Source organism: Camelina sativa, chromosome 11 (genome assembly GCF_000633955.1).
Source record: "Camelina sativa cultivar DH55 chromosome 11, Cs, whole genome shotgun sequence".
Lineage (NCBI taxonomy): Eukaryota > Viridiplantae > Streptophyta > Magnoliopsida > Brassicales > Brassicaceae > Camelina > Camelina sativa.
The window spans coordinates 15,010,893-15,023,144 of record NC_025695.1 but is presented as its reverse complement, the minus strand read 5'-3'; the positions used below and the strand labels follow the sequence as shown (position 1 = coordinate 15,023,144).

Here is a 12,252-nt window from a genome sequence, read left to right as displayed (position 1 = left end):
AAAAAAAAGGAAAAAGATGAAATTGTGTTTGTGATCGGTTTTGCAAAAGTAACTAAACCAAGTGATTAAACCGATTTATTTAACTTTGATAAGAGAATTGAACTGCGTTGCTCATTACTTTTTTTTTTGTTCAAACGATGATTCAATTAATATTAAACCGGGTTTACAATAAGACGGTTTAGAGCAAGCTTAGCAATCGCATCAGCTTCTCTATTACAGGTTCGTGGAACGAAGAAAAAACAAAATTTTTGAAAGTTGGAGGACAAAGAGAGGATGTCGTGATGCATCCCGTGGAGTTCCTTGGGTGGAGACCCCGAATTTATGGCTTCGATTACTTGTTTAGCATCTGAAGCGATGTGGAGGCTTGGAAAACCTAGGTTTCGTGCGGCTTAGATCGCATGTAGAATGGCCGAGGCTTCTGCAGTCACCGGAGATCGTGAATGTGGAGCGTATGTAGACCCTTGGGCAGAGAATCTACTATCAGCAGAGGTAAAGATCCATCCCAACCCTGCAATGTGCTGCTCAGAGTTCCAGGCAGCATCAGTATTACAAGTTATCATTCCTGGCTCAGATCTGCAAGTGGGTGGTTGGGTCTTCCTGGTTTGGGAGGTTGGGGAGCTCAGCTGAGCTTGATTCCATTCTCGCACCGCGGAGATGGCCTGTGAAAGGACTTCAATTGGTTTAAGGTGGACATCATTGAAGATTACTTTGTTTCTGGCGGTCCAGATCGACCACAAAATCCAGGGTAGGAGGGGTCCTTGACTGAGTCCACTAGGGGGAAGGCAAGTGAGACTTTTTGTGAGTTCTACCAGTGATCTGAAGGAGGGTAATCGAGTTGGGTCTGGTGGGATCTTGAAAGGGGCAACTTCCCAGATCTGTTTGGCGAAAGAGCATTTGATAAAGAGGTGTAAGGCTGTTTCCTCTCCACAAAAGGGACACTTTGCCAGCGGATTGATGGTACGGTGTGCCAGCTCTGATCCTAGAGGTAAGGCCCCGCTCATAGCTTTCCATAGTAGAAACTTAGTTTTAGGAGATGTTTTTAGGTCCCAGATCCCCTTTTTCCAATTAAAACCTTCATTTAGTGGTGATTGCAGGTTATGGTTTGAGTCTGTATCTATCCGCGTATGATAACCCGATTTTACTGAGTATTCTCCAGTCTTCGTTGGGAGCCATACATAAGCATCAGCGGCGCCTAGTTTGCTTGGTCGGAGTTGTAGGATCTCATGTTCATAAGCTGGAAGGAGGTATCGAATCAGAGGGAGATCCCAGTCCCCTGAGGGGAGAATAAGATTGGCCACACGGAGGTTTTGGGACTCTGCTGGTGGTGGTCCCACAGGAGTGACTGGATTCTCCAGGGAGATCCAAGGATCATACCATAGGAGGTTTGATGTCCCGTCCCTATCACCTTGCCTAAGTGTTGTTTAATGAGGTCTCTGCCTAAACAGATTCCTCTCCAGCCATGGGAGGTGGAGCTCGGTGGTTGACATTCAAGGAAGGACGAGCTGAGGCAGTATTTGCCTACCAGGGTTCGGGCAAGTAGGCAAGAGGGTTTAGTAAGGATTCGCCAACTCACTTTGGCCAAAAGAGTATCATTGAAGCACTGTATATCTCTGAATCCAAGTCCACCTTTATCTTTTGATTTGGTGAGTTTCTTCCAGGACACCCACGATATGCTCTTTTTCTCCGCACTCTTGTCCCACCAGAATCTTGTTAGTACTGACTGAATCCTTTTGCAGAGGGAGCTGGGGATCTTGAAGCAAGACATGGTGTATGTTGGCATTGCAGCTAGGATCGATTTCAGCATGACTAGTTTTCCAACTGACGATAGGAAGCGTGAGGACCAGCTGCAAGCTTTTTGTCGTATTTTGTCCACTATACTGGTGAAGAGATCCTTCTTTTTCCTTCCAAAGAGTTTAGGAAGTCCCATGTACTTTCCCAAACCTCCCTCTTTTTGGATTCCTAGTTGATCTTTCACTCTTGTTCTAACTGCAGCATCAGTTTTTGCAGAGAAGGTGATTGCTGATTTCTGCGGATTGATCTTTTGGCCCGAGGCGACTTCATATTTGTGGAGAATATCAAGGAGAGTAGCACATTCCTCACTGTCGGATTTACAGAAAAACATGGTGTCATCCGCAAATAGCAGGTGGTTGGTTCTGGGACTTCCTTTTCCCACTTTGATCCCAGTCAGTTTGCCCTCAGCTTGGGCTTTAAGGCATAGTCTTGAAAGTACTTCGCTGCAAAGTATGAAGATGAAAGGTGAGATAGGATCACCTTGTCTGATGCCACGTTGAGGAACTACGGATCCCTTCGATGCTCCATTCAGGAGGTAAGAATAGGTTACGGTAGTGATACATTGCATAATCCAAGTTATCCAGAGGGGGTGGAATCCCAATCTTTCCATTACCATCTTGATGAAACCCCATTCCACACGATCATATGCTTTTGTCATATCGGTTTTGACTGACATGAACACTTTCTTTTTTGCTTTTGACGTGTGTAGGTAGTGCAGCATTTCATGTGTGATTAGTACATTGTCCGCGACTGCTCTCTGTGGTACGAAGGCTGACTGGTTTTCAGAGATCAGGTTTGGGAGGACTGGCTGGAGTCTCTTAGTAAGGATCTTTGCTATGATTTTGTAATAGATTGAGCAGAGGGCAATTGGCCTATAGTCCTTCATAGTTTTGGGGCTCTCTATCTTCGGTATGAGTCTGACATGAGTCTCATTTATCTTTCTTGGTAGGACTCCCGAGGTGAAGAAGCTGTGGATCTCCTGTGTTGCTCATTACAAGAGAAAAAAAAAACAAGAAAAAAAAGAAGAGAGTGTAGTGAGAGAGAAAGAGAGGAGAGCAAGTAGAAAGAGCAAAGGTTAATCTGAAATTTTCCAACGAGAGAGATGATTAGGAGGAACCCTGAATTTGTTCGGAGCAAAGAAGAAACGTTTTTCAAGATACTTCTGAGTGTAGATTCTTCACAAAACATGGTAACAATGCTCTCAACTTCAGAAACCATAATTGAGTCGTTTCTTGGAAAGATTGAAACTTTTCGTTTTCTGTAACAATGGGTATTTGTCTAAAGGTGGAATCTTGTTTGCTTAGTTTGGAAAGGTTGAAATTTGTTTCTTTTATCTGTAACAATGGGTCTTGTCTTAATGGTTGAATCTTGTTACATTTGTTATAAAGGTAGAATCTTTTCGTTAGCTGTCTTAATGGGTCTCATATATAACTCACTGGTTTTGCCCTCTCTAACGAACTCACTAGTTTTGTTGCTTCTCTTGGTTCTCTGTCTGACTGTAAAGATCTATGCTTTATCTTTAATGAACATGATTTTGTTTCTGAGATCTATCCTCTGTTCCTTTTCAAGGTCTTGTGGGTTTGTCATTTGGGCGTGTAAACCGTTACTGGTTTAGTTTAATTTCACTCTTCTGATATATTTTTGCCTATTCATCTTGTTTGCGAGCATCTAAAGCGAGCACTCCCTCATGACTTCACGAAAAGCTTCTCCAACAAAGAGCTCCCCGGCCGTAAGATGAAGATCAGAGCGCAATGGGGAAGCTCTTGGGAAGTAGGAGTCTCCAAAAACCCAAGATTCTACTTCATGGAGAAGTCCGGATGGGAGAAGTTTGTGAGTGACAATGCCTTGGGACACAGTGAGTTTATTACTTTCACTCACAAAGGGAAGATGCGGTTTACTGTGAATATCTTTAAGCAAGACGGCAAGGAGATGATGCAAACTCCAAGTAAGACTTGTTTTTCTGATTATGAAACAATGAAATTGGATAATTAAAGAAATTGATTCTTTATAGGTCTTATCAAAACAGATCATGTGGAAGATGACAAGAAGGAAGAGGTGGTGGTATCTACACAGTTAAGTAGAGGAACAAGGAAAAGGAAGCTAAACCTTGGAAAGAAGAAAGCTGAGGAATCCAAAAATTTCACGAGAACCGAGAAAGTGGTTAAGAGTCAGGAGAGATTCTGGAGGTGCCTCTTCATCCTCTGTTGCAGAATTCACCGTCATCATCAGAAAAACATACCTCAAATGGCTGGTATGATAAAGACGAACCAAAGACACTAACACATAGTCTCTTACTATGAAAAACCTGATATGTGAAATCAGTTTTCTTTTTGAGTTTGCAGAAGATCCCAAAGGATCATAGGCAGAAGGCGAAGAAGGCAATATTCAAGATCCATCACTCAAATGGGAGGAAGACATGGGATGTTGTGGTTTGTTTGGCGGAGGGCTACGCATTCTTCTCTGGTGGATGGGCATATGTAGTCAAGGAGTATCCTATTGCTGTTGATGATATCTGCACATTCAAATTCATCAAACCAGACGAGCTGATTCTTGTTGTCTCAAAACCCTAAGAGAGAGACTCGCTAATAATGATGGATGTGAGGGGTGTCTTGGAGAACAATATCTTAGTGAGGCAAAAAAGATTTTGTGATGGTGTTGTCTTAAGTTTTATGTTATGACTTCTTAAGTTTCGTTAAGTTGGTGTATAAAACTTTTCTTACTGTTTGTCGGATGGATCTCTCTATCTCTCTCAACTGTTCATCAACAAGGATATATTTTATAAAATCAAGTTTCTGAAAAAAGTATGAACCTAAAAAACCGACGAAATGACTCGAGACAATCAAGTGTCTCAGGCAAATTCGTGTCTCAAACGACCAGATTACAGTATTCACCAAAAAATGAGAGATCATTCAAAGCTGTCATGATATAACCATATCAGATGAGTTAGTGGCACCGCAGATCTTCCTTACTGACTTTTCAGCAGCTACAAATGCATCTCTTAGGTCAAAAGATCATGGCCTAAGCTTAGACTGTTCTTTAATTTGCCATGACCAATTTATTATCTGATTTTTTATGAATCCAAATTAGACATTCCCTCAATGACAGAGCAGAAGGAGCTGTCAGTAGAAGTAATGCCTTCACTTTTCATTTCCCTTAGTAGCTCCTCTGCGATTTCACCTTCGTAGTTTTTACTCAAATCCTATAACAGAGCATTATAGGTGAGAAGAGTAGCGAAAATACACGGTCCATCAAAAGATCAGGCTGAAAACGCAAGAGCTATTGATATGTATGGAAACTGATGCACAAAGCTGAGTCACAAACTAAGACAGGGGTTCTTCAAAATAAAACTTCTTTATTAGATAATCTGTTTAGTAAACTTACAAGTTTCACTCAATCAATTATCTAATCTCTCTTGTTCATGAATCTATACCCAATCCAAGAACCTCTCAAGACAAACCCCTTAGTCCCCTTAAGCGTTATGCTTTCCTACAAGAACCCACATAATCTTAATGTCTAAGAATTCTCTTGCTCTTTTTCGCTCCCTTCTACAAAGGCTTAGCCCCCTATTTATACACAATAGGTCGTGGCCATACAAGCTTAAATTCCTATTCTAATCCTAATAGGAATTGCCAAATCTATTTGCAAATTTCCTTTTCTTTTATGGAATAGGAAATTCTTCATCATGTTTCCTTTTCAACTAAAAAGGAATCTCTTCATGCTTCTAGACTCTTCTCCAAGCTTCTAGTTTTCATAAACTTCATGGTTTGAATGTTAATCGCCTTAGCTGCTAACCTTCTTTCAGCTCCATGTTATCTGCTTCGTTGAACTACTTCTTGTAGTACTCTGAACTAGTGCAGTGACTATATCAACATCTTCATATCTTCATCTATGCCTTTCATAAATGTCTTTTTATTTTTCTTTTCATCTTGTTGTAAAACTCAGTTAAGAATACATCAACACAGGCTTCATTCACATGCCTAAAACTTTCTCAAACAACTCATCGGCTTCCCTCATTTTATTTCTTCTACACAGGAAATAAATAAAAGCGATGTATATAAGTAAACTGCGTAGGCTGAACTCCATCTCCATCGGTGAGCATTTCGTCGTGCAAAGCAAATGCTTTCTTTGCATCTCCATGCTAGCAATATCCATTTATGAGTAATATTGTAAGTAACAGAATCCAGCGCAATACCCTTCTCTTTAATCTCATGTATCAGTATTTCAGCACCTTCTATCTTGTTCTCCATAAATAAACCATGAATATATCAATGTGTTGTACGTATAAAACGTCGGCTCCATACCTTGTTTCCCCATCTCATCCCTGTAACTTGTAAGCTAAAGTTGTCTCCAAATCCCCATTGTTACTACAACCACGGATCAAAATACTGGTAGGAAACAGAGTCTGGAACCAACCCAATCCCCTTCATCTCCCTCGGAGGCTCTTCCTTCATTACATAACCAAGAAAGAATCGGATTGTATGTCTGCACATCTGGTTGAAAGCCTTTAGATTTCATTTCACTGGATAAACAAACGAGCTCCTTGGATTCGTCCTCTCAAAGAACAAGACTGTTGTAAGTGACAATGGTAGGCTTAATTTTCCGAAACTCTCCATGTTCCATAAAAATTCTTTGGCCTTCTTCAGTTGTTTACATTCGACCTAATCTCCATCCTATATATATCTTGCATTGAGTATGTGATGTGTTATTGCACAAATGTGCAGCTTACGTGTCATTAGTATTTTATTTATGATGTTGACTTATTCTTGTGTGTTAGTACTATTTTAGTATTTTCTTTAATTTACATGGTCGAGCTCGAGCAGTTACACAAATGTTCAATGCCGCCGCCGTTGCACTCTCTTTGGATTTGTGACGAATACTAGTATCTTATTGGTTACAGCTTACAAGTAATTAATGACATAATTGATTGACATCAAAGGTGATTTCAAATTCACCCAAAAAAAATTGAATAACTACTAGTGTACTTATTATTAACCAAAGCTGATGAACCCAATCCATAAAGTCGGTTTAAACATCCTTTTTGTATTTTTTTTTCTTGCATTTTAACAAAATGTAGAGAAACTCATGAGTTCAAAATATACCAAATAATAAAAACGTATCATCTAAACCCCAATTGTTTTGGAATAGAAATTATACCCAATTGTTTTGAATATCACAGTAATAATACCAAACTGTTTTGGATTGAAATAAAAATACACTATATTTTAAAACCTGTCATTTAAAATCTAAAACAATTAGTGTTGTTATTTTCATACTGACAATTTTTTAACCAAATCAAAATTCAAATTTTGTCCCGGTTATCTAATTAATTATTAATTTTTAATATAAAAACTCTTAATTTTCTGTTTACCATATCAAACCGGGAGTTGATCCCGGTTATCTACTTCTTTCTCTCTTCTTCCTCCTCCTCTGAGAGGCCGACTTTTTTTAGGGTTGGATAACCTATTATTGCCTCACTTAGTGAAAGAATGATTCCTAAAGTTCCTGAGAGTTCTAAATCCTTTCCCTTGAAGCTTTTGTGCATGATCTTGTGAGATCTGTATGTGAGAGTGGAGATTTGAGGCAAGAGGCGTGAGAGAAGCGGTTGGTGGTGTGATTTTCGTCATGGTTGTGTCAGAATCTTTTTGTTTAAGAGGTGAGTACGGAACCATAACTTATCTAAGCGATTATAGAAAAACATAAAAAAGTAGAGTGGTAAAATTGTTTAAATGCACTCAACTAATACTCTAGGTAGGCAATTTGATATCACAATGTAGCAAGTTGCACCCCACAAAAATTTTCTGTTGGATCCGCTCTTGATCCCAAATAATAATTTTACCATAATACTTTAATTTGAAACAATTTATTCCGCACATAGTCGGGGTTGTTACCTAGTTAATTTGTGATTTGTAAAAAATCATTTAAAATCTTAATAAATGTGGGGTTATTGGATTTAATTTTCTTATAAATTCAACAAAAGATTTGTGTTATTCAACTAAAACAAAAGAATCTATGATTATTAATGAATTCAATTATTATGTTATTGTCTATTGGTTTATGATTTTATACACTTCTCTTCACAAAATAAAATCATGAAAATTATGAAACTTTTATAAGTTTATGGAAAAACTAATCAATAAAATCATAGAAAAAGTCTAACAATCTTTTATAATCATATCGCTCACTTTCTATGATTTTATTGAAGCCATAAAAAATCTTTCTAAAGTTGAATCCAATAACCCCTTAAAGAATTTTGATGTTCCTCATAAGTGTTATATATATATATTTATTTATTTAATTTTATGTAATTATTAATTAATGATACTAATGAGACCATATGCTCTATTTTTAAAGTTTGTAATTCTCATGCTACACTTAAGTTATGTCTACTTCTGTTTTTATTTTATTTTATGTAATATAAAAAAGTTTATATGATTATGATATGCTCTATTCTTAAAGTTTGTATTCTCATGCTACACTTATACTATTTCTCTTAGATCCATATATGTATGCATAATAAAACATGGAAAATCATAAATATCAAATTTTAAATAGATATTTTTTTACAAATAATCAATATTTTATCTACATATAGGATAATAAAACAAATAGTACATTTGTGCTGTCGTAAAATTAAGTGTATAAAATCATGTACTATTCAACAAATAGTAGTCTAACAAAAGTTGAAATTTAACAGAAAATAATACATAAATATTAATATATATTTTCAACCATAAATTATTTTTTTTTCTGTTTCACAAAGAGTGTCATTTTGATATATTTCACACAAATTAAGAAAAGTTTGAATTATACATGTTTGCCCCTATTTAATTAGTTAATGATCTAAACTCAATGAAAGCTATTTTGGATTTAGGAGTAAAAAAATAAAATTTAGCATTAAAACACTTATTGGAAATGTAAAATGACATTCTTTGTGAAATAATTTTTTTTTTTAAAAAAAATTGACAAGGTTTATGAAACAGAGGGAGTAAATTACACCACCTAGCTAGATGGTTGATTAGCTATTTTTGTTACCCATTTACAAATTAATGAAAGTTAGGTGTTCAATATTTTTTTTAATATAGAATAAATTAATACTTTTCAAAAATTATATCATCTATTGTAACACGAATATCGTCTTGTGATTTTATATTGGCATAGTTTTATAATTATGTTTGCAATTGTTCAAATTAGTCATCTAGCTAACCATTGAATACTTCCTTGCTATAAAATAAAAAAGAAGTTATTTTAATTAGTTGAAAAATAAAATACATTTACTAATAGATCATTTTATGGAGTATTTTATTTAGGCTCATTAAATGGCTGCTATTGCGTCTAATCGAACGGACGAACAATTTTAGTCAAAATTATGAATCGACAGGTCTGACTTTTCCACGTGTCATTAAGACAGCTGAGATGGACAGTAACCGTAACGGTTCATTTCAACACGCTTGGTTTGAGAGACTTGAGAGTTCATTCCAAATCCATCTTTAGCGATTACCAACAAAAGAAACAAACAAATTAGAATTACAATTTTGACATTTGCAAATTCCTGTTCACACAAAAGTTGATACGTGTACCATTTATGTTTAACAACTTTACTTGAAAACTTTTACTATCTACAAAAACAAGCATATACAATTGTTGAAAAGGTGAGTCTATGTATATAACTAGGTTTTACTCGGTGATACACTACGAGTCTATTATTTTATTGATATATACTGTTAACGGTTGTAGGTAGAATTTTATAGAAACTCTTGATTCGCAAGTTGAGAATATATATTTTATGATTTGTTAGTTATGATTTAGGAATGAATGATCTGACATATTCTTATTATGATTCTCAATTGATATTATTGGATTAATAGTATACATTTAAAGCTAATAAGATCTTACCAAATATGTAATCGGTTATTAAACGCAAATTAGATATTTCCTAAGATGTATTCATCTCGAATTAGTTGTTATATTATAGGGATGTGATTAAGAGGATGTGATTACATAATTTGGGTTATCAATTCTTTTTGTCAAACTCGGCTCTAAAAATTCGGCATGCAAATTAGATCTTTCCTAAGATACAATGAGCATTAATTGACATTAATTGGATATAAATAAATACGCTATGGATTAAAAACCGGTCCAAAATATTCAGTAATCTTAAGGAGGATCTGGATAATTGAATCGGTTATAATTTTAGTTAAAAACCCGACCCGAAGTTGGCAAAAAGTGATGACACCCTATTGTACTCCAAAAATGTAATCCGAGCTCTATATGTGGATATACTTGTTTGGTTACAAATATCCTAAGACAATTTTAAATATATATCCGTTTATAAAAATTCAAGTCACATTACATGCTAAAAAATCTAAAATTTTATTAACTTTATGTATTAAATAGTAATTAAAATAATTAAAAATAAGATTAAATAAAAATGAAAGGAGAATTATATTTTAATTTAACATATTGATTTAAATTAGATAGATATATTTTAGGAAATTAATATTATTAAATAAGGAAATGATTGTGTTTGGTTGTAAGGGTTGTAGAGAATTTAGCTGAGACTTGTTTGAATACAAAGATAAGAGAGGATGACACAAAAATGTACCTCAAAAATGTTAAGATAGATGTATAAAAAAGTCTAACATGTGAGTTGAAAATTTCCAAATTTATGATGATTCCAGTTTTCTTGATTTGGTGGAAAATGCATGCGATTTGCAACATGAATATTTAACCTGTTGTTGTCCAATAAATATATATATATATATATATATATTAATTTGACCTGTTAATTACCGTGCATGCATGATAATATGAGTACGTACTGCCTTATGCATTTGGATAAGTTTAATCAAGATCTCGTGTATGGAGAAGGGAACGAGTCTTTCATATGGCGAACGTCACAACTACGACAGCATGGCATCAGTACGTCGTTTCTTTTAGACAAATATACTCCTAACAAACTAAGTTGAGTTTGAGTTTACACTTTAACTTCACAAATTAAGAACGGTTCGTCAAGTTTGGATGAAAAGTGTCATTTATACAATTCTACAAAATGTAAAAAAAATCATGAGAATTTGTTGTTTATGTCAAACGTTTGAACTGGTTAGGCAAAAGTATAATTCCCAATCTTTTTAAATGTTAATATTTTGGAGGTTAAAAACAAATTATGCAAGATGGAAACTCTATTAAAATAATGTAAGATTTTCAACAAAAGATATTTGTGTATTGTAAATTTATAAATCTAATCACCAAGGAGAAACAAATAAGGGAAATATTATTGGAGAATTTTTTTAACCAAAAATCAAAGTAAAAAATATTTTAAATAGGTATATATATATATATATATATAATACATGAGAGCTATTTTAACATTTTAAAATATATGTTTGACACAGTTGTGTGAAATGCAATATATTTGAAGCCCACATTTGGACCGAACGGTAGGAGTTGGTAAAAGGTTGTCTACCGTACTTGCAAGCACTTTATCACTTTCACACCTTAAGTTCGTACGTAACGACAACCGGTTTGGTAACAAAAATAAAATATAAATGGAATTGATTGACCAGGTTACAATTTTATACTGTACATACCAATCCAAACAAAGTCCTTTTATTTATTGTTTTGTCAAAGAGAAATAAAGTCCTTCAATTAGTTCGTCAAATACAGTTGAACCCAGCCTACGCTATTTGTTATCCGCGATGTCCTTTTAGGAAGCCTGGATAGTTTGCATGTTTGTCTTTGGCTCTTGAGTAGCACAATGTACATCCATCTCTTTATTCGTTGCTAAGACAAAAAACATGAATCCAAGGTTAACTGCTTGATCACCAGCCCCGGCTCAATGGGATGGCAAGAAGTGACTGTTTTTTATTAAAAAAAAATACTCTACAGAAAAGTCCTTTATTCGTTATTAAGACAAAAAAAAAAAAAAAAATGAATCCAAGGTTAACTGCTTGATCAGCTTGACATGCTGTTTTTTCTTCCTTCTTGTACTTGGTACATGTTTTTTCTTCGGGACTTGGTACATGTATTTTCGTAAATAACTCTACCGTTTAGTCGTTTTAGTTTACATATTAATTAGTGTGCAAAGTTATTCTTTTTTTTTGGTTGCAAAATGACCCTTGATTAACTCATCTTCTCCACAGATATCCGGGAGAAGCTGCTGCCTGCTTGCACTATGGTTTTCTCAACGATTACTTCACTTGTAGACCACATGATCATATCATAACATTAACACAAATCTTAAAAATCATAGAACCGATTTTACAAAATTGATAAAACTGGTTGGATTAATTTATTTTAACGCCCCTAGCTTAAACTTTCGAGCACACAGCAAAAATCAAATGGCTTTTGCAAACCTTTTTTTTTGTTATCTCCTATGGAGTAACAAAAAGAGGCCAATATTTCCTTTTTTTTTTTTTTTTTTTTTTTTTTTTTTTTTTTTTTTTTTTTTTTTTTTTTTTTTTT

The 12,252-nt window shown here is 35.0% G+C and overlaps 1 pseudogene; it reads left to right on the top strand.

Annotated features, from left to right (window-relative positions):
- On the top strand, positions 186-4,579 carry LOC104723420 (annotated as a pseudogene).